General features: G+C 35.4%; 1 pseudogene; it reads right to left on the bottom strand.

Annotated features, from left to right (window-relative positions):
- Nucleotides 1–12,001: 12,001 nt before the first annotated feature.
- LOC133065894 (ferritin light chain-like) overlaps nt 12,002–24,377 on the bottom strand; it is a 104,067-nt pseudogene continuing 91,691 nt past the window's right edge.

Here is a 24,377-nt window from a genome sequence, read left to right as displayed (position 1 = left end):
AATATGAGTCAGCAGACTGTGTATCCTTCTGCACGCCACACATCCAAAAGATATCATGCCTACGACGTTGACTCAAGTTTCCCTGGTGGCTCGGCAGTAAAGAATCTGCCTGCCAATGCACGGGACGCCGGTTCGATCCCTGGGTTGGAAAGATCCCCTCAAGAAGGAAACAGCAACTCACTCCAGTATTCTTGCCTGGAAAAATCCCATGAACAGCAGAGCCAGGCAGGCTGTACTTTAAGGGGTTGCAAAGAGTTGGATGGGACTTAGAGACTAAGCAACAGCAAGTGAGGTTGACAGCTAAGTGTCGCCCCAAGAGTGAATGTTTGTAAATGTTATCCTCCAGGAATCTGTGATTCCTCCTTTGGCTTATGTTGGAGACCACTGATCCTTCAGTCTCTCTCCATGAGCTTGGGGGGTGGGTGGGGGGGGGTATTGAGAAGATGGATGGGTAAGGGAATGAGAATGGAAGGGGCACTTCCAACCTTGTTTCAAGGCTAAACCTGGCTAATAAGCTTATTCTATCCCTTAGACATAGTAACTAGTTCAGGTGTGAGAAAGTGAAGAATCAGTGCTATTTCAATAAGATTCAACCGTGGGACTTTCTTGGAAAAGTTAGAAAGAAGCAGCCCTTCTTTTGTTGAACTTGCTGAAAGAAGAGAATGCAAACAGAAAGCTTCTCCTGAAATCGTGCTTTAATGTTAATAATATGAAAAAATAAAACAGAAAGGAGATAACGCAAAGGAGTCAGACAGAGCATCTCTTTATGTGTTTCAATAGAATACATTTATGTGTTCCTTTTTAAAAAAAAATTGATTTGACTTGACTATTCTTTGGTTGTTTTTATTTTTATCTTTTACAATCAGAAGATTCTTGACCAATATAACTTCACTTAAAAGGCTCAGAAAATTTCAGTTCAGTCAGAGGTAAGCTCCATTTGGGCAATGGTATAATTTGAAGCTTCCGAGTCCTGTTTTGATCCCAAGTTGATTTCTTGTCTCAATTTTCAAATAAAATGGAAGGGAAAGAATTAGTTAGGGTTTCTGAAACTTCCAACATCCAATGGCAGTTTGATTCCTCTTTTGTAAGGGATGGCTGTTTACAATTCTTCTTTCCATCACATAAACCTTTAATCTCCTCTGTCTATACTGGCTCACCTGGGGTTGCCCATCTACTTCCCTGATTAACTAATGTATAATCTTACTTAATAAAACAGGCATGGAACATACTTAAAGTAAAGAATCACTTGTTTATTTGAAACTCAAAGGCAACTGGTGTCCTTTATATTTGTTTGTTAAATCTGGCAACTCTGCTCATTGTGATCATGCAACCACATGAAAGAGCTGTCACTTACTGTGGTTTCATTTGAATTAAATGCTAGCATCCCTTAATTATAGACCAAGTCCTACTATTATCTATACTAGCAAGATTTATCTGACTATTGCTTTTTATATTTACTGTTTTAATCAAGCCTTTATTGTGAAGTATCCAGGGAAATAGAAAAGGAATATGGAAAAATGTGAGATTCTTCAGTATCCTGGGATTATTTAGTTTAGAGAAAAGAACACTATGGGCTAGCGATGGGAGAGCTATTTCCTCAGATAACCAAATGTGTCTTAAATAAAGAGGTGGCAAATGCAATCCATATTTCTATAAAATTTGCAGCTCAAATTATATGGAAAGTTGTAGGGTAGCATGTTAGATTCTAATTCCAACTAAAAAGAAAATGACTATAAAAAGTGGGCATTTGCTATGGAATGAAATAGAATGAATTTCTGCTTATAAAGACTGCCAGTATATCAGGAAACAACCTGTCAAGACCATTATAGAAAACGTCCTTGTAGTGCTGTATTTTGCTGGCAGATCATGGAGAATAGTTTGGGGAAGTCAACAGACCTGGGAAAAAAGAGATACAGTGAACGTTTCTGGATATACTGTATGTGAAAATCATTCCCACAGAAAGGCATGTCTATGGGATTATGGATAAAAAATGAACAGTGAAAATGTGTCACAGCTGGACCACCAGAATTTTTTTAAAAGGTAGGCAAATATCCAATTTAAATCATTTCTTACATTTTGCTGGAGTTGAGTTCCTTCTAGAATCTCAAAACCTTCTCTTAATGAGGTGCAAGCACAAGTATCATGTCAGTGGATTTTGGGATATAAGGGAGAGGAGCAGTGAAGTGGAATTCTAAGGAAAGGGGGGGAGGTCACAGGTCTTGAAAAGATAAAAGGAAATATGGAAGCTGGCAGAGAAGGAAGGTAAGGCAGGATGAAGTTCGGAGAATTCAAGCTGTCATATGGAACTTCAGAAATTTAAGAAGAAATAATAGATGTCACAGGAGATAATTTCTCAATATTTTTGCCCCATGTTTGAATATTAAAACATTTATCCTTTTATGTGAAGAGTGTGTGGAGCTATGCCAGTGACATGAGGAAAACTTTATTTAACTTTTAGAACTTCCATCAAGGTGATCGGCTTCTTTATATCACATTGGATTCCTGTACTTATCCTTTCTGGCAAGAACATTGTAGAAGGCAGGCTTGCATTGGGTGGGGAAGTGGAGGGAAGCTTCTATCATCTTTTATATTCCACAACTCTTTTATTGAATTCCCTGCAACTTTGTAGATGGCTGTTCTCTGACCATCCACTACACGGTGCTCAAATTCCCAGAACATGCTCAGATGGAGTTCAAGCTTCCTGAAGAATGAGTTTCTTATATTTCTCTATAGCATCTATAATATATGCATTAGAAATTATGTACTAGAAAATTACTAAAAAAACTTAATGAGTAAGTACAAATTCTTATAACTCTTTCAACAAATCAAGAAAATGTAGAAGCAAAATCAAAACAAAATGACAAAATACTGCGCTCTACTTGCTGTAAGATTAAGGCGCATCTATTGGGATCATGTAATTCTAGAATAAGCTGATACATTTTTAGACTACAATAAGAGCAAAATGGTGAAAAAATAGGAAGATGATGACCTTTCTTTCTCAAGCTGCAAACAATATCTAATATATTATTCTTAGCTTTAGCTCTCTTTAATAATTGAGTAACTTATTCATCTTCTAATCAAAAGATACAATGATAAATTTCTAAATGTAGAAATACTAAAATTTATAAGGAAAATAAATGTTTATATCCATTACTTCAATTCATGAATTTCCACTAATGTATTTTCTCAAAATGCTTAATACATTTCAATATGATTGCAGTGTATAAAATGCTTTATATTGCTTTTTTTTTTTCCTGCTAGAATTTTTGGGAATTATGCAATTTACAAATTCTTACAACTTTAATTACTCTCAAATATTCCATTGTGTAGTTAAAATATTACAGTTAACTGATTCCCTTATCCTAAGGTTTTATTTTAAAAATTATAATTATCATGAAAATCAGGATTTTCTGTATTTTAAATTACCTTCTTTAGAGTCACAGAAATAGAATTTTTTTATAAATGGAATGCACATCTTAAGAGGAATATAGATGTAGTCTTATTCTACATTAATTGCCCATATTAATATATGAGGTATATTAATACATGAACTTTATATATTATTATTACATATAAATACTATAATATTATTACTGAGCCTTTATAGTTTTAAGAGGTTCAAAATAGAAATTTGCATTTTTAAGATACTGGTCAGTCTTAATATTTTCCCCAATGTGTATTAGCTATTCATATTTACTTTTTTCATATTTGTTCTTTAATTATTTGTTCAAGTTTTGCAATAAACAACTGTGGATTATAATGTTTTACATCAATCTGTAGTATACTTTATTTATAATACATTAATCTTATATATTTTAATTTATTGCATTTATTTCTACTTTTTTATATTTAAATTTTTAGTTTGGTAATGTTACAGAGGCACAATTTTAAGACTTTTATGAGCTGAAATGTTTTGACCTTATTAAATATTATTTGTATACATCTGACATTCAGTATAATATTACATAATTTTTCCTATCTATGAACCAATTGGATATTTTCACTTTTAGAGTGAAATTTTAATTCACCTAACATGTGGTTAATCTGTTATATTAGGTTTATGAAGTAGGAGAGAAAGATCTATACTGATTCTTTTCTAAATGATTAACTGGCAAAGGTCTATTTATTAGATTATCTTTCCCTTCTTTATTGAAACAGGATAACTTTTTGCATCTATTTATTTATTCAATAAAATTGAATAAATTTCCCAACAAGTTATTTTTATTGCCCTTGTACTTTGAGTCCAATATATTTTTAACATTTGTATGTATATGAGAGTTGGACCAAAAAGAAAGGTGAGAGCCAAAGAATTGATGATTTTGAACTGTGGTGGCTCTTGAAAGTCCCTTGGATAGCAAGGAGATCAAACCAGTCAAACCTAAAGGAAATCAACCTTGAATATCCTTTGGAAGGACTTTTGCTGAACCTGAAACTCCAATTCTCCAGCCACCTGATGAAGAGCTTATTCTTTGGAAAAGATCCTGATGCTGGGAAAGATTAAAGGCAAAAGGAGAAAGGGGTGGCAGAGGATGAGATGGTTGGATGGCATCATTGACTCAATGGACATTAGTTTGAGCGAACTCTGGGAGATAGTGGAAGACAGGGAAGTGTGGCATGCTGCAGCCCACGGGATCACAAAGAGCTGGACACAATTTAGTGACTGAACAACAACAAAATTAATCTAAAAAATTTAGATCCATTAGAGTTATCTGTCGTTACTCTTCAATTCCCAAATCCCCTATGCTATCCTCATATCTTTTTCTGTCCACATTAATTTTAAAGTTATTTTACTAATTGAAAAATTGCTATGAAGATTTTGATTAAAATCAAACTAAAGCAGGTGGTTAGCTTTGTATTTGGGGTACATCGAAGTCTGTTATTTTTAGCTGCCTTTAGAGTAGGTAAGGCAAAATGAGTATTTCTGATCAGTAGAGGCTGGGTAATGTGACCTCTTACTTCTAAACCAAAATGAGAAGAAACAAAGAAATATTCATGAACATTCTTCCCTAGCAGGTTGAAAAAGAAAACCACATTTTCAATATGGTAAAGCCTCCATCAGCATTATAGAGATACCACTACCCATAGAGTTCACTAGATATTTAATGTGGAAGGAGTTAGGCCTTTTCCATGTCCCAGGATTAATGGTTAATTGCTTACTCCAACTTTTAGTCTATCTTGACCTCCGCAGCACTGTTTTTGAATTATATTTATTCATCCTGGAGGAAAATCCTACAGGCATACTTTTTCTTTCCTTATGATACAGACTTCCCCTGACCTGCCACCCCATGGGCTTTTTGTGTTTCTTTTCATTTTACTCATCTTTAAGAGAAATATTAGTTTTTTTCTTTCTTTCTTTCTTTCTTTTTTAATAGTAAGTGTGTAGGAACTCTGACTGGTGCTTCTACTTCTCAAAACCAGCTCCCAGATGTGATCTACTTTTAAGGATATGACTAGACTCACAACATAAATGTGAATGCAGAAGCAGGGGCTATTGGCACAAATTTGGGGAGGGTGAAGCATTCCAGTGCTCCAAACCATGCTGTATCCCAGGGAACTGAGGAATTTGAGTCTAGAAACAGGAACAGGAGCAGCTGGGATTCAGAGAAGTAAAGAAAAGAGAACTAGCTTGGATAGGTAGAAGTGTAGGTTAAAGTCCATTCCTATTACATTATAGTGGCAAGGGATATTGCTATTGAAATAGAAACTACATCAGGAGCTGACTCTGAGGCTCTAACTTTTCACTAAAACACCTAAGAGAGGTTAAGTGGAAGTGGAGTCACTCAGTCGTGTCTGACTCTTTGCAACTCCATGGACTCTCGCCTACCAGGCTCCTCCGTCCATGGGATTTTCCAGGCAAGAGTACTGGAGTGGGCTGCCACTGTAGACCTCAACTGGACTTGTCCCCTGAATACTCTCAGTCAGAAGCAAATTCACTTTGGGGTAAATGTTCTTCAAGAAAGATCCACAAGATGCTCACAGATTAATAACAAGCAAGATTTTACAAAGATTACCAGATATATAAGAAGGCAAGCCACTATACTTGTAACTCAGAAGAAAAATAGAGACAAAAATTTTTGTTAGTTGATAACTCAAGATGTGAGTCAAGATTCAAAACAAATTGCAGATATGTAAAATTTTAGGAAAAAAATGCAAATACAAGGATGAGTTTAAAAACAGAATCTCTTTGCAATGGAGACAAAATCATTAAAAGGGGAACTTAAGAAAATGGAACATATAATTGTTAAAACTTAACTGATGAGTTAAGCAGAGGAATATAAACACTTGAAGAGTAAATTAGCAATATTAAAGAGTCTGTTAATATAAGTATGCAGTTTGTGTTAAAAATGCTTATGAAGTGGAAAAAATTTAATAGAAGAAAGCTACCTGAAAGACAAAATAAAGTCTGATATTTGATGAAGGCTTAAGAGGAGAAAAAGAGACTGCAGGAGAAGAAATAGTTTAAGAGATAATGCTAAAAATTAATATAACACATGAATCTACATATGCAACAAGCACAAAATATTCCAAACAATATTAAAATATACATGTATTTCTGCTTATATTGTGAAACCATAGAACATCAAGGCAAATAAAACATATCAAAAGTTGCTAGAAAGAATGAAAAGGAACTGAATTTAAAAAAGTAATATTAGAATGACAGCAATTGTACTCCACAATGCAGAGGGATAATATTTACAGACTTGTGCAAAATTAACTGTTTTACCAAAATAGTGCACACTTTGAAACAATAAAAATGAAATAAAAATGGTGAGAATTGCTTCAGGAAGTTACCACAAGGAGAACTTAAAATAAAATTATAAATGAAGACAATCAGAGATCAAAAAACAATGTTGAATAAAAAAGAAGATAAATTCAGATAAATATTTTCTTATACAATATTAATATTGAGTTTAATAAGACATGATTTTAAGTAGGTAAAAATATCATGTAAATAGGGATAAAATATTTTAACACAATTTGTTTTCTTTGGGGGGTCCTGGACTATCAGTAATTTATTCAAGACTTAGATAAGTTCAATATACTTGATAAAATTATGAATATGATCATTTTATTGAAAAAATAGTGTAAAATCTCCAATCACTAGAATGAAAATGGAAAAGAGTGGCAGTAGAACAAGAACAAGATCCATTACATGCAAAAAAATGAATAAATAAAGAATGAAAAAGTTTGAGTTGGAGATTGAGACTCTAGAGGAGAAAACATAACCAGACAGACCTTTCTTGGCAAAGTAATGTCTCTGTTTTTAATATGATGTCCAGGTTTGTCATAGCATTTTTCCCCCACGAAGCAAGTGTCTTATAATTTCATGGCTACAGTCATCATTTTGCAGTGATTTTCTGAAGCCCAAGAAAATAAAGTCTGTCACTGTTTTCATTGTTTTCCCCCATCTATTTCTCATGAAGTGAAGAGACCAGATGCTATGATCCTCATTTTTTGAATGGTGAGTTTTAAGCCAACTTTTTTACTCTCTTCTTTCACTTTCATCAAGAGGCTCTTTGGATTATCTTCTCTTTCTACCATAGGATGGTGTTATCTGCATCTGAGGTTATTGATATTTCTCCCAGCAATCCTGATTTCAGCTTGCGCTTTGTCCAGCCCAGCGTTTTGCATAATGTACTCTGCATAGAAGCTAAATAAGTTGAGTGGCAGTACACAGCCATGACGTACTCCTTTCCTAATTTTGAACCAGTCTTTTGTTCCATGTCTGGTGCTAACTGTTGCTTCTTGACCTGCATACAGGTTTTTCAGGAAGCAGGTAAGTTGCTCTGATAAATCTCATTTCCACAGCAAAGATTGGGAGTCTAAGGACATTTGGAAACAGAAACATTTCAAATGTTCTGGGCCTAGAGCCTTTTCTCATTCAGACACACTAAATCAAGGCATTCGGAAGGCAATACTTAGTATGTTTACATGTGTATGTTTAGTGCACACACAGGTATTTTCTTTAATAAAAGAGTCCTGATACCTTCCTTACCATCTCCCCATCCTGAGACTCTTTTAAAAACTGTTTTAAGGTTTTGGCTTCCTGACACCCAAGCAAACTGAGAAGCGAGATGTTCATTTGATTATGTAAAAGCTGGCAAAGTGGAAGTCAGGTGTATCCCCATTAAGTGACCTTTCTCATAAGATTTCCTCCAGGTCTCTCCTCTCTGTGGGAATTAGCTGTATATTGCTAATTAGTTTCTTTATTAGCTTACCTTTTCCCGTTAATTGACACTGATCACTTTGCTTCTTATCACCTCCGTTCCAGTTTGATATTATTCATTAAGAATACTAACAAAAAATAATTATTCATGCTTATGTATTCAACTTGCTGATTTGGAAAGCATTCAATATTGGCAATTAAGTCTAGGCAATAGTCTTTGGATGAAAGATAAGCATGAAGACATTTTGATAAGTAGTGTTTATGGGTGTGGCAAAGCATGCAGTTTCAGTCACCTGATTGCCCAGAAAGTTTGAGTTGGAGATTGAGACTCTAGAGGAGAAAACATAACTTTTTCTTCTCTCCTTCTAACTTCTCAACTGAGATTCCTGTAGCAAAACATAGATTAACAGGAGGAAAATGTAAATTTTCTTATATAAATGTTATGTAACATGGAAAACTTTATAATGAAATGGAGATGGGTCATAGAGGATCTTGCTGTGAATTATGTCAGAGAGTGTTTTGCCTATGTTCTCCTCTAGGAGTTTTGTAGTTTCTGGTCTTACATTTAGATCTTTAATCCATTTTGAGTTTATTTTTGTGTATGGTGTTAGAAAGTGTTCTAGTTTCATTCTTTTACAAGTGGTTGACCAGTTTTCCCAGCACCACTTGCTGAAGAGGTTGTCTTCTTTTCCATTGTATATCCTTGCCTCCTTTGTCAAAGATAAGGTGTCCATAGGTCCGTGGATTTATCTCTGGGCTATCTATTCTGTTCCATTGATCTATATTTCTGTCTTTGTGCCAGTACCATACTGTCTTGATGACTGTGGCTTTGTAGTAGAGTCTGAAGTCAGGCAGGTTGATTCCTCCAGTTCCATTCTTCTTTCTCAAGATTACTTTGGCTATTCGAGGTTTTTTTGTATTTCCATACAAATTGTGAAATTCTTTGGTCTAGTTCTGTGAAAAATACCGTTGGTAACTTGATAGGGATTGCATTGAATCTATAGATTGCTTTGGGTAGAATAGCCATTTTGACAATATTGATTCTTCCAATCCATGAACACGGTATGTTTCTCCATCTGTTTGTGTCCTCTTTGATTTCTTTCATCAGTGTTTTATAGTTTTCTATGTATAGGTCTTTTGTTTCTTTAGGTAGATATACTCCTAAGTATTTTATTCTTTTTGTTGCAATGGTGAATGGTATTGTTTCTTTAATTTCTCTTTCTGTTTTTTCATTGTTAGCACTACAAAGGAAACTATAAGTAAGGTGAAAAGACAGCCCTCAGATTGGGAGAAAATAATAGCAAATGAAGCAATAGACAAAGGATTAATCTCAAAAATATACAAGCAACTCCTGCAGCTCAATTCCAGAAAAATAAATGACCCAATCAAAAAATGGGCCAAAGAACTAAACAGACATTTCTCCAAAGAAGACACACAGATGGCTAACAAACACATGAAAAGATGCTCAACCTCACTCATTATCAGAGAAATGCAAATCAAAACCACAATGAGGTACCATTACACGCCAGTCAGGATGGCTGCTATCCAAAAGTCTACAAGCAATAAATGCTAGAGAGGGTGTGGAGAAAAGGGAACCCTCTTACACTGTTGGTGGGAATGCAAACTAGTACAGCCGCTATGAAAAACAGTGTGGAGATTTCTTAAAAACCTGGAAATAGAACTACCATATGACCCAGCGATCCCACTTCTGGGCATACACACTGAGGAAACCAGATCTGAAAGAGACACGTGCACCCCAATGTTCATCACAGCACTGTTTATAATAGCCAGAACATGGAAGCAACCTAGATGCCCATCAGCAGATGAATGGATAAGGAAGCTGTGGTACATATACACCATGGAATATTACTCAGCCGTTAAAAAGAATTCATTTGAACCAGTCCTAATGAGATGGATGAAACTGGAGCCCCTTATACAGAGTGAAGTAAGCCAGAAAGATAAAGAACATTACAGCATACTAACACATATATATGGAATTTAGAAAGATGGTAACGATAACCCCATATGCAAAACAGAAAAAGAGACACAGAAATACAGAACAGACTTTTGAACTCTGTGGGAGAATGTGAGGGTGGGATATTTCAAAAGAACAGCATGTATACTATCTATGGTGAAACAGATCACCAGCCCAGGTGGGATGCATGAGACAAGTGCTCGGACCTGGTGCACTGGGAAGACCCAGAGGAATTGGGTGGAGAGGGAGGTGGGAGGGGGGATCGGGATGGGGAATATGTGTAAATCTATGGCTGATTCATATCAATGTATGACCAAAAAAAAATAATAATAATAAAAAAAATAATTAAAAAAAAAGAAATGGAGAAGCTAAGAAACAGTAAAAAACAGGCTTAAAAATGAGTGTTTTTATGTTAGTTTTGCTGATAAGCAGCAAGTTCTGGAATGATGCAATAAGACAAAGGGTATGAGTTAAGGAACTTAGTACCTGTTGGTTCAGATAGCTCTCTGTGACCCTTTGCCTTCTGAAATAAGACTGTTCCTTTCCTCTGTTTAGGGATGACACTTCTCACATGAGGGTTTTATCACCTGCTTCACAGAAGGTTAGAAATTCCTTCCTAGATTTCATGACCTGCTGCAGAGGATGGTCAGAATTTCATTCTTGTACATGCTATTTCTCAAATTCTTTCACCTTGAAATATTTCATATGCCAAACATCACATTTAAGGTACAAATTTCTGAAGCCCATCAGACAGAATCAGGGTTTTGTGGACACCCAAAAGTGGCTCATGTACTCCTAAGCTCAAGGAACCCCACTTCAACAATTAGTTAGGCCATGTCAAAGATTTATATACAAAATCAATTGTCCTGATATTGAAAAACTAATGTTATGAATGATTTTTCATTTCACAGCAGATTAAAGAGAAAGTGATTTTTTTTTTATGCAAGTGCATTGTCCTTTTTGAAATTCTCCTCTCATTCTACCAAAAATATAACATATGCCTTTTATAAAACTATCTATTCTAAACATATATGTTTTCCTGTGTTCATATACTCATGTATGTGAGCATGTGAAAAACAAAATTTTATGAACAAGCGTGATATAGAAAACATATAAAAAGCACCTCTGAATCGATCAAGGCAACGTCTCCTTCACCCCTTAATCGTTAAGTACAGTGAATCCTTAATTTCGATTGAATCCACAATCTGTTTTAATTTCATCATTTCATAAATGACAAAAGGCCCATAAATAGCATTTCATAAAGGAATGGAACAGTAAAAATTGCTTAGTATTAAAATACATCAGACACAGACCTGAGGCCAGAACCACGGGCTCGTGCGCCGTCTTTCCGATGCCCGTGGCAAACTCCATGGATAACACCTGTGTGTGTATGTGTAGAGTCTCACAGTCGTGTGTAACTCTTTGGGACCCCATGGACTGTAGCCCACCAGGCTCTTCTGTCCATGGGATTATACCACCAAGAACATTGAAGTATTTTGCCATTTTCTCCTCCAGGGATCTTCCCAACCCAGGGATCATACCAGAGTCTCCTGGAATTTCTGCATTGGCAGGTGAATTCTTTGCCAATGAGACACCTGGGAAACACATGGATAAACCACATTCCTACATCTGAAAAATAAGTACAGAAGTCCATTTCACAAGTAAAATTAAGCAAAAAGATTTAAGGACTTGTTTTTCTTTTTTTGCTATAAAAGAAGCTTTATTGTTTTCATTTGGTGCAAGATTTTGGAGAAGGCTCTGGTGTGTTAAGACGCTGCCTAGTGGCTTCAGAGGGGGGCTTCAGGAAGAAGCCCTGACATTAGGGGGGCTCCTCAAGGGCCACTGGACTTCAGAGGCTCCTAGCTGTGCTTGAAGGTGAGCCTTTCAAAGAAATATTCACCCAACCCAGCCTGAAGACCAGCTAGACTGTGGAGGTCAGTCATCTGAAGAGGTCACCCATCTTCTTGATGAGACTCCCCTCTTCATCTTGGAAGTGTCTCTCCAGGAGTCACAGAGGTGGGGGACTGCACGGCAGAACCCAGGCCACGCAGACCCAAAAGGGCATGGTTCTGGTTCTCCACGGGAAGGGCGGTTCCTGTAGCGTCCTGGGTTTTACCCCCACACATCTTGAGATGGCTTCTGCATATCCAGTAAGAGGGCGCGGCTGCTGTGCTGGTTTTGCAGTTTGAAGAGGCACTGCCCGTCTTCCTGCTGCTCCTTGGCCGATTCGCAGAAAAAGTGGCCCACACCTGCAGAACCACATCGTCACGGTTGAAATAGAAGCCCAGAGATAGGGTGGTATAGGAGCCACGCATGTTGACCACATGACTGATGGCAGCTTCCAGCTCGATGGAATAATTCTGATGAAGCTGAGAGTTCACAGTTAATCGGCTATAAGGGGTTAAGGTCAACCAATGGTGTTGACTAGTCCAGGTGATTACGGACCGCTGAGTGACTGATTCTGAAGGCTGCGACTGGACAAAATGTTGGAGGGTGGTCAGAAACTGGGGCAAGGGGCATGCTGGGTGCGTTCCCTCCAAGCACTGGTGAAACAGGAGACAGAGTCACAGGACCAGCAAGTGAGTTTTTAGACAGATTTGCAGGACCACCAGTTATGAATTTTTAATCATGATATTTGAGAGAAAAATCTTTGCTTTTTTTCTGGTACCTGATGGGTGAAAGATGTTCACATTCCAATGCTCTACCTATAGTTAGAAATCAGTCCATTTTTGTGATGCTCTTTATGCTTAACGGGGCAGCATATGAGAGGAAGGGTTGGGCCTATGTCACTGCCAGAAGCATTTGTTTCTCTGGAGTTTGGTGGTCCACACTGGTAACCTCCAAGGAATGAAATTTCAGTGGGATGCTATTTAAGTTGGCCAAGTATTAAATAGCATTTATATAACATACCAGAAAATTTAAAACATCAGCCTTTATAACTGAAAGTAAATTTTGGTAATTCTCAATGGATTAGAAAATATTAGAGACTGTATTCCAAAGAAGTTATATAATTATGCTGATCACATTTTGTATTCTTATAATTTTATTGGCTTATAAATTATTCCATGTATTTTGTTCAATAAAATTATTTAATTGGGAAAAGAAATTACAGTTTGGATAAAGATACAATTTAGCTCACTTTATGCATTTTGGCATATTATATCATTGTGAATTTTATAAATTACAATGAATGAGGTCATATAAGTGGCAGTGGAAAATAAAATGCATCAATATACATACATTTTTAATAGGATTCAGCAGTGTTCAGAACACAAAAGCAATGCAAAGCAGAGGCTTTTTATAAATATTGAAAAACAGCATTCAAGGAACTATGTTTCTAAAATAATGTTTTGTTACTTTTTTCTCTGATTTCATTATGAAAACTTCTCTTGTGTTTAGTTTGTAACTCACATCCTAGGAATTGGATTCCATTGTTTTTTAGATATACAAGAACAAAAAACCCAAAGCAGAGTTTTTTTTTTTAATACTTAATGTATTTTAATTGGAGAATGATTACTTTACGATATTGTGATGGGTTTTGCCATACATCGACAGGAATCAGCCACAGATGCACGTGTGCCCCCGTCCTGAAACCCCCTTCCAATTCCCTCCCCACCCCATCCTTCTGGGTTGTCCCAGAGCAGCGGCTGTGAGTGCGCTGCTTCATGCATTGAACTTGCACTGGTCACCTATTTCACATATGGTAATATACATGTTTCAATGCTGTTCTCTCAAATCATCCTGCCCACACCTTCTCCCACAGAGTACAAAAGTCTGTTCTTTACATCTGTGTCTCTTTTGCTGCCTTGCATAAAGGATCATTGTTACCATCTTTCTAAATTCCATATACGTCCATTAATATACTGTATTGGTGTTTCTCTTTCTGACTTACTTCATTCTGTATAATAGGCTATAGCTTCATCCACCTCCTTAGAACTGATTCAAACATGGTCCCTTTAACGGCTGAGTAATATTCCATGGTGTATATGTACCACAGCTTCCTTATCCATTCATCTGCCAATGGACATCTAGGTTGCTTCCATGTCCTGGCTATTGTAAACAGTGCTGCAATGAACATTGGGATGCACGTGTCTCTTTCAGATCTGGTTTCCTCAGTGTGTTTGCCCAGCAGTGGGATTGCTGGGTCATATGGCAGTTCTCTTTCCAGTTTTTTAAGAAATCTCCACACTGTTCTCCATAGTGGCTGTACCAGTTTGCATTCCCACCAACAGTGTAAGAGGGTTCCTTTTTCTCCACATCTTCCCCAGCATTTATTGTTTGCAGACTTTTTGATGGTGGCCATTCTGACCAGTCTGAGATGATACCTCATTGTGGCTTTGATTTGAATTTCTCTAATAATGAGTGATTTTTGTGCATCTTTTCATGTCTTTATTAGTCATCTGCATGTCTTCTTTGGAGAAGTGTCTATGTAGTTCTTTGGCCCACTTCTTGATTGGGTTGTTTTCCCATAAGACAAAAAGAAAGGGCAAGGCAGTGTTATTTATTAAGATAAATTGTCATAGATACATGGTATAAATAGGTACATAGGTAGATACGTAGATGACAGATACATATAACTTCATACACTCACAGCTATACACACATACACACACAACTTTAACTGCAGACATAAAATTGTTTTGGGAAAGCATCACTTCTGTCCACTCTTCCATTACCTGTGTGCACCTCAGTCTAGCATTTTTTGCTCTAGCTGTATTAACCTGGCTTCCAAAGCATTTTGCCCTGTTCCTCATCATCTTGGCAACTATTCTTTCCTTGTGACTAGACTGGCAAAAAGCATGGTGTCTGGAAAATTAATTTCCCTGAAATCTATTTATTTTCTGAATAAAATCTATCCTACTGGCCAAAATAGTAACTTATATCTTCTCAAATTGCCTCACATATAATATCACCTCTCTCTTTCTTCCATTTAATAAACAGAATAGAATAGTAGTTGCCAGTGGCTGGAGGGAGGGAGAAATGAGGAGTTGTTCATTGGGTATAAAATTTTAGTTATGCAAGATGAATGAGATCTAGAAATGTGTACAACATAGGATGCATAGTTTACAATGTTCTATTGTGCACATAAAATTTTGGGGAAAGGGTAGATCTCATGTTTTATGTTCTCCCAACTCAAAAACAATAACATAATGACAAATCAATAACATAACAGCAAAAGTTCAAAATAAACAAAGAAACACTTAGCTTTTTGAGTTGATAGATATGGCTATCACTGTGATTGTGTCAATGGTTTCATAGGTATGCATATGTCCAAACTCATCAAATTTCATATATTAAATACATGGAGTTTTTGAATATAAAGTGTACATCAACTAAGTTTTTAAATTATTAAATATTGGATGCCAATAAACCTTTTGATGTTTGAGAACCAAATGAATCACTCCTGAATAATTAACACTACAGTCTTGAAGTTATGGTCAGTCTATGTATATATATTAATGTAGTCCCTGATTGTCCCAGGAAATATTTTGACCATTCTATTTTTAAGAACCATTTTGAAGGTTTCAATGCATATTATTCTATTTGTGTACTAGGCAGATATATATTGTTATGCTCTGTACTGATGTTAAGTGGAATATCATCTCCAGCATCATGTTGCATTAGTTTTTTTTTTTTTTTTTTAAGATTCATCCTTGTTGTTATGGAACATTTACTGCATTGATCTTAGCTTCTGTCTGATGTTGCTTTACACCATGAATAATATTCCAGTGAACTTCTTTGAGTCCCCTTGTGGACATATATGAGGATTCAGTTTACAAAGTCAATTTGAGGCATTGCAAATACCTTCCCCATTTCATTATTTAATGACTTTGTTGTATAATTGAATACATATATTGATTTTGGTCTAATAGGCTATTCCCAACTCTTTTTCTTATATTTTTTGTAATTTTGAACTCTTACCTAAGAAGTTTTTCCACCCAATCCTGACTCACAAATATTTTTTTTGTCAATAACTTATTTTACTTATGTTATAATTTTAATTTTCATAATTGCATCTTCATTCTTGTCTGCTCTTCATTTGCTAGTAGACGAGGATCAAGTTTTATTTTTGTTGGTTTGGTTGGTTGGTTTTCTTCTCCATGTTATTTATCATATTCTCAACAGTCTCCATAACAATCTTTCTTTACCTGATTATCCATGGAACAACTTTTACCATGTAAGTTCTCATTTCTATATAAAAGTCTAGCTCTGAGATATCTATACATTCCATTTTCTTGCTTAATGATTTTCAAGAGACATGATGGTTTTAAGTTTATTATTGATATCATTTTTACAGTATCAGTATCTGCTAGGGCAAGCCTCATTCATCAGTTTTCTTAGTGAAATGTATTCAGTTGCTTGTGTATTTTTATTACTCATTTCACAGTTTAGTGTAATTTACTTGTATTTTAAAAATATTCAAATGCTATTTTGATTTTATCACAGATATATATATATATATATATAATGGGAAGATTAGCGACTGTGTTAGTTAAGCTGTCCTATGCATGAGCAAGCGTGATCTCTCCATTTAGTCATTTAACACTCTTTGTTGGGATTTAAATTTTTTCTTTATAAAGATAGGAGTGTGTGCATGCATGCTTAGCAGCTTCAGCCCTGTCTGACTCTTTGCCACCCTATGGAATGTAGCCCGCCAGGCTCCTCTGTCCATAGGATTCTCCAGGCACAAATAATGGAGTGGGTTGTCATTTCCTCCCCCAAGGAATCTTCAGGACCCAGGGACTGAACCTGTGTCTCGTTTGTCTTCTGCATTGTAGGTGGATTCTTTACCCACTGAGCCGCCTGGGAAGCCCCAGAGAGATGTGGGTACACTTGGATAATTATTCACGTTCATTGGTTTGTAGATATTGTAAATGCCAACTTGTTTCTATATTTCTTCATTGGTGTTTGATGATTAAAAGAAAGTGTTGACTTTCTAAAGGTTAATTGTTTCTTTGACAAAATTACTGAATTATATCTAAGTTCCAACAGGTGTGTTGTTAATTATATTCATTTTTCAAAATAGATGATCATAGGCTATTTACAAATATGGCATCTTTTCTGTATCCATTCAGCACATATCTATTAGTAGTATTTCTTTTGTTTTTCAATAGCATTGTCCAGAGCCTCTAGTGCTGCGTTAAATAGCAGCACTGGGACTGAAAGTACTTCCCCTGTTCCTGATAATAAAGTTATCCATTGAAAGATTTCCTTAGGATGTAAAATATTTTATGTTAGCCTTGTTTTATAATGAATGTAAATCAAAAAGAGCCCTTTCTGCTCCTCGTGTAGTAAAAGCTTCTCATAATCAGTCTTGTTAGAAATGTAAGTTTGTACATTTAATAACAAATTCAATTTGATTAAACTTATTACTTTGATATCTATTTTATTAAATTTTTCATTTTTCTTTGTTGTTTGTTTTTGTTTTTCTTCTCTGAGAATTTGCCTCCAGGGAAAATGCTTGGCTTATTTTTAATCTTTTCTGTTGCTCCTTTAATGGACCAGAACCTGGTGGTCCGGAGTCGAGGATGAGTGAGTGAAAGAAGTAAAGAAGCTAATATTCCCTGGGTTACGCAGCCGGCTTCCGCGCTCCAGGGAATCAGCCAGAAATAGAGAGAGAAAGAGAAAGAGAAGAAGAGAAAGAAAGAAAGACAGACAGATACAGGGACCAAAGCTCTGATGGAGCAAAGGTGTTTTAATCAACATGGTGTTTTTGGGCATATATACTGTCTTACAAGGTAGTTATTCTCAGCAAAGAGAAGGATTAAAATTCCAGACTTACAAAACATAAGATGACCCTATCAAAGAGAGAGTTGCAATCACTTTTTACTGTATAGTTCATAAAAAGGAAGAGGGTACTTATCACTGTAATGAGAAATGCCTGGATTCCTCAGCCCCGGGAAAGGCGTGCCTCTCCTCTTAATTTCTGAATATTCAGGAATTAATAAGGGCCAGAGGGTTCCTGACAGATCCAATACAGCACACAGGAAGCCTCTTGTTAAATGCTTCCTGACACTTTTCCATTTCTTTTTTTTTTAATTATTTTATTTTTTATTGAAGGATAATCGCTTTACAGAATTTTGCTATTTTCTGTCAAACCTCAACATGAGTCATCCATAGGTGTACATATATCCCCTCCCTTCTGAAACTCCCTCCCATCTCTCTAGGTTGATGCAGGGCCCCTGCTTGAGTTTCCTGAAATATACAGCTCTCTATTTTACATATGGTGATGTAAGTTTCCATGTTACTCTTTCCAGACAGCTCACCCTCTCCTCCCCTCTCACCATATCCATAAGTCTATTCTTTATCCCTGTTTCCCCACTGTTGCCCTGTAAATAAATTATTCAATACCATTTTTCTAGATTTCAGATATGTGTGTTAGAATATAGTATTTATCTTTCTCTTTCTGACTCACTTCACTCTGTATAATAGGTTCTAGGTTCATCCACCCCATTAGACTGACTTAAATGTGTTCCTTTTTATGGCTGAGTAATATTCCATTCTGCATATATACCACAACCTCTTTATCCATTCATCTGTCGATGGACATCTAGATTGCTTCCATGTTCTAGCTATTGTAAACAGTGCTGCAATGAACAATGGGATACATGTGTCTCTTTCAATTTTTGTTTCCTCAGGGTGTAATCCTAGGAGTGGGGTAATCTTTTCCATTTCTTAATAACTATATTTAAACTTCTAAATTTCTCTAAGCACTGGCTCAACTGTCTCAGAATTATGATGTATAAGATTTTCATTGCCATTGTGTTCTGTTTCTTAGACCCCTTTTGAACATATTTAAAAACAATGTTTTATTTAATATGCCTTTCTTATGTATACAAATGTGTACACCCCAAACACTTCTTTCTGATTTAGTTGTAACATCCTCAGTTCAGTTCAGTTCGGTTACTCACTCATGTCCGACTCTTTGCGACCCCATGAACCTCAGCACATATCATTGCTATGACTTGATTCTTTCATGGCCATTGAGATTTCCCTTATCACTGTAACTGTATTCTACTTTCCTTAATATTCCATGTGTGTATATATGGAATTTAGAAAGATGGTAATGATAATCTTATATGCAAAACAGAAAAAGAGACACAGATGTACAGAACAGAATTTGGACTCTGTGGGAGAAGGTGAGGGTGGGATGTTTCAAGAGAACAGCATCGAAACATGTATTTTACCAAGGGTGAAACAGATCACCAGCCCAGGTTGGATGCATGAGACAAGTGCTTGGGCCTGGTGCACTGGGAAGACCCAGAGGGATCAGGTGGAGAGGGAGGTGGGAGGGGGAATCGGGATGGGGAACACACGTAAATCCATGGCTGATTCATGTCAAGGTATGGCAAAAACCACTACAATATTGTAAAGTAATTAGCCTCCAACTAATAAAAATAAATGAAAAAAAAAAGCCAAAAAAAAAATTCCATGTGTGTTTAAAATGTACAATCCTGTATCCTGTGTATGCAACACTTTGGATTTATTAATGCTATTTTTCAGATCTTCAATATTTCTACTTGTTTGCTTGATTGATCAGTTAAATCTGATGACTTGCATACTCTTCCCTCTATACTATATTGTAAATATATATATATATATATATATATAATTAACTAAACTACTTTATGATGGACATGTCTTGTTCTATTGTTTCTTTTACTATTATTATGCATTACATTTCTGTTTTCCATGTGATATATTTTGCTTTAAAATTTAGTTTGATAGATTTCAAGAATGTTATTCTCCTGTTTTCATTCATACTTGCCTAGTATGGCTTCATTCAACATTTTGTTCTAACATTTTTGATTGCTGAGCATTTTTCTCTTATTTATTATAAGATCTCTGAAAACCTATTTTGGTATTTAATTTAATGGAACATTGAGAGAGTGATACCCCGGAAATAAACTGAGTATCCATTAGGAGGATGATAACTATACAGTTTTATATAAAACAGCACTATTAAAGAACTAGATGAAATAATAGACAAGAGCCATAAGCATAATTTAAGTAAAAAAGTTACATAGCAACATGTATGAGGTAAAATATTTTTATGTGAATTTCTAAAAGTTCTCTGTAATTTACCAAATACAGTGAACATGTCAGATTTCCATTGGTTGAAGTCCAAAACTACTTAAATTTTATATACAAGTAATTGCTTCTTAAAATCATAATGATAAAACATTAGCATGACTTTAAATTTACATGGTAGTTATGTTGTTTTTTTATATATATCCATATATATTGTGTATCTCTGTGTTTTCAAAATTTTTCAAAACATGAGAAAATCCACAACCTTAAATGATAAAAACACAGTATATATTGAGCGCAATAGGAAATCCTATATTAGGATACAAAATAATTTAAATAAGTGATTGAAACATAGGATTTATATTGGTAATAGTGAATCCCAATGTGTATTTATTTAAAGTTTAAATAAAACTTATTATGTAATAACTTCATTCACAGTGTTCTAGCCTCAGGGATTTCTGAACATATAATAGAAGTTCCTTGATTCTAAACATTTTTATTAATTTGTTTAGCTCTTGCTAACAAGCTTTAAATAGCAGGAGAGATAATTTCAATCAATTTAAATTTTTATTAGAAATAATATACAAGCATAAAAACCTTTTCTCAGGTTTGAAATAAAAAGTAACATTCTCAGGGAGCTATTTGTTTGCCTCATTACTATTAAAACAAATATCCCCAAGATATAGATAGATAGATAGATATAAATACATAGATGACAGAGATTTTTCTCTCACGCATGAGTAAGGCAAAACTCCATGGTTAAACATGTACTTCTTCCTGAAGTAAAAGCCCCATTCAGGCTTGGAATTTGAATTCCTCATCCACTAAGGACTGAGTGTTTCAGTGAACTAGTTTTATGAAAGAATATTTATCATTGGTTCAACAATGAAATAAAAAAAAAAAGAAAGATTACTGGACATATTTTAACAATACAATTTTTAAAATTGCAGTTTAAATTAAAAGTCCAATTTTGATTTTATATTTTCTGATTATATCAATTGGAAACTGTGAAAAGAAAATTTAGTGCAACTGACATTAAGTCTAGAACAAAGATTTCACATTGACCATTGTGTTTGCTAACATGGAAGCTCAACTTCACCTTGACATGAATGGTTTTGGAGGAGAGACAGGTTTGATGTGGAAAAAACCAAATGGAAATAAAGGGAAAATAATGACTATATATAACTCTTACAGTAATTTTTACTCTAAAGAAGAAAAGGGATATGGAGAAGCACTAGAGGTTACTTGGAGACAATGGACATTGTTTTTTGTTTGCTTGTTTTTGCTTTGTTTTGTTTAAGGTATTTTAGGCCAGAGAGAATGATCTTTAAGCAAGAATAATATATAAGATACATTGAGAAAGGAGATCTTTGAATAACCAGTTCCTAGAGCTGACAAGAAAGAATGGAATACCAATTTCAAATACAACATGGTTTTAATATAAATAATAATAGTTTGTTTATTGGGATGAAGGGAAAATCCAACTGTGCTAAGACAGATGATTATATGCTGGTATATTTAGTGGTGGTACTATGAAATTTCTTTCTTTGCTTCTACTTTGTCAATAATGAAATAAATTGTTGACGTTTTGAGATGATGATGTGAAAGAAAATATAATTTTCTCAGTGATGTGGTGAACCACTTAATCAGGAAATTTTAGTAATGTTGATTGGCACTGTTGAAGGCACACGGGATTTGTAGCTATAATTTTAAAATGAAGCTCATAGACTGTTATTGAAATACCTTCCGTTACTTGGATGCACACACAAAACAGACAGAGACTTGGTTTATCAGGGTCAGCGTGTTGGCTGAAAAATATGATAAAGGGATGATAAAATAGTGGGTATGCAAAGAATGTTTAAAGGACTGGAGCACAGAATACGAGCTAGTCATTCATGCTATAGAATGCTCTGTTTTTCAAGATCTCACTTGTATACTTGTAAATTTGAAGTGTCAAATTTACTACAAGATTCAAGTTTAAGAGTGCACCCTGTGAGATCAGGAACTATAGAATAGTAAAAAGAGTCAGAACAAAAGAAGGGTCCTAGACTGCAATCAGTATGTTTCACAATAGGTACAAACAATTAAAGTGGGAATTTTTAAAATGAATAAAGTAGGAAAAAAATTCTTGGTAAGAACATTGAAAACAAAAAAAACAGGATAACAAAAATGTGCATGAAGATTTTACAGTTCTCAGAATACCCTGTTGGCTTTTCTGTTCATGCCTTTGGTGCAATGCATTTTTCACATTGTGCTTACATAGGCGGATCACAATATTGAACATAATGAAGCTGAAGTGATCAATCTTGAGGAAGATGATCAATCAATGATCTCCCACCATTCCCTTTGTTGACTTATGTATTCTGTTTGCACAGATGATCATTTAGTCGTGGCTGTGCTTCTTAGTTTAGGCAGTGAGAGTATATAAAATTCAAAGGGAAATTGTCTTAGTTTGGGTCACTATATCTGAATGCTACAGGCTAGGTGACTGAGGCAACAAACATTTATTTCTCGCAATGCTGGAGGCTGGAAAGACTCTAGCAGATTGAATGTGTGGTGAGAGGTTTCCTCCTAGCTTGCAAGTTGGCTGCTTTGGGGCTGTATTCTCACCTGGAGGAGAGACACGCTCTTTCTCTTTTCCTATATGTGCATTAATTCCATTCAAGGGGACACCACCCCATGACCTCATTACCTCTCCGAGGCCCCACTTCTAAATGTCATCACCTTGGCCATTAGGGCTTCAACATATGGATTTGGGGGACACAAGCACTTCATCTATTGCTGATATTTTAACAGAAATCACATATGTGAGGAACAATGAAGATATTGCAAAGTCTCTTCCTTTATTTTTTTTCCTCTAAATTTAATTTTAAAAAGAAGAAAAAAAGCTTACTGGAGTATGAAAAATGAAGTGAAAGTGTTAGTCACTTAGCCGTGTCCAACTATTTGCAACCCCATAGACTGTAACCTGCCAGGCTCCTCTGACCATGGGATTCTCCAGGCAAGAAGAGCACTGGAGAGGGTAGTCATTCCCTTCTCCAGAGGATCTTCCCAACCTAGGGATCAAACGCGGGTGTCCCACAAATTCTTTACCACTTGAACACTGATGTAAAATGTTTTAGTTTCTTGGGGTCTCCTACCAGCCCTAGAAATCCTGTGTGACATTTTGTTAATATATTTTTTTTTCCCACAAAAATGTTTTCTTCAAAAGAAGTTAATCAGCAAACTCAAAGCTTGAAAACAATGTTTCCTCTGCTGGCTGAACTTTTCTCTGCCTCACAGTGAAACTAGATGTGTCTGAAAGGTCTCAGAAATTACTTGGAAAGATTTTGGTGATACCTAATAAGTAAAGGATTTTTTCCCTAAAAACCTATCACAAATCTCCAAACAAATAGCAGTTATTATGGAAATGTTTGGATAAATTTACTGCACCATTAGTGGTACTTCTCAGTAACGACACAGAAAGGGAGAAAAAAAAAATCCCCAAACACATAACCAGTCAGAAATAACTATGGACACAGTGAATCTGGTCCTTGCAGCAATTCAGCAGAAACATGTTCTTCAAAAGAGTTCTGTCAGCATAAAATTAATTTAACTTTAAAATTCCGTCTTCCTTTACCACTAATTTGAGTTGAATGAATCCATCTGTCCCGGCCAATGTTGATAAAAAGATATGTTGTGTCAGAAAAATGAGTGTGTATGTATATTTGTGTGTGTGTCTGTATTTGGTTGGATCATGTGGAATTATCATTTTTATAGGCAAAAAATTGTCAAATATAATTAATTTTATATAGTTCATGCTTAAAAATATATGTATCTACTTGAATATATGCAAATATATTTTGTTACAATTGTGTCATGATATAGTTGTGTCATACAAAATATGACATTTGACAACTATATATCATTTGATCATTTAACTTCCTTAACCTCTGCAAATGTCTTAATTCTCTTACCCAGTTACCATGACAGGACTATGATAGCTTTCCTGAAAAGGAAAAGGAAAATCAGTACTCAAACTATTTGATTTAACCAGAATAAGAACTATTGTATTTTTGAAAGTAGAAAAATATGAAGTTTGTGAAATTTCAGAATATTTTAAACACGAGAACTGTCTCCTTTCAAAGCACTTTTTATGCTATGAAAACTAAATTGTGCCAATTTTTGTATGACTCCATTGTCATCCAGTGTTTATCACAGCAG

The sequence above is a fragment of the Dama dama genome, chromosome 12 (genome assembly GCF_033118175.1).
Source record: "Dama dama isolate Ldn47 chromosome 12, ASM3311817v1, whole genome shotgun sequence".
Taxonomy (NCBI): Eukaryota; Metazoa; Chordata; class Mammalia; order Artiodactyla; family Cervidae; genus Dama; species Dama dama.
The sequence above is the reverse complement of the archived record's forward strand: the minus strand, read 5'-3'. Positions and strand labels throughout refer to the sequence as shown.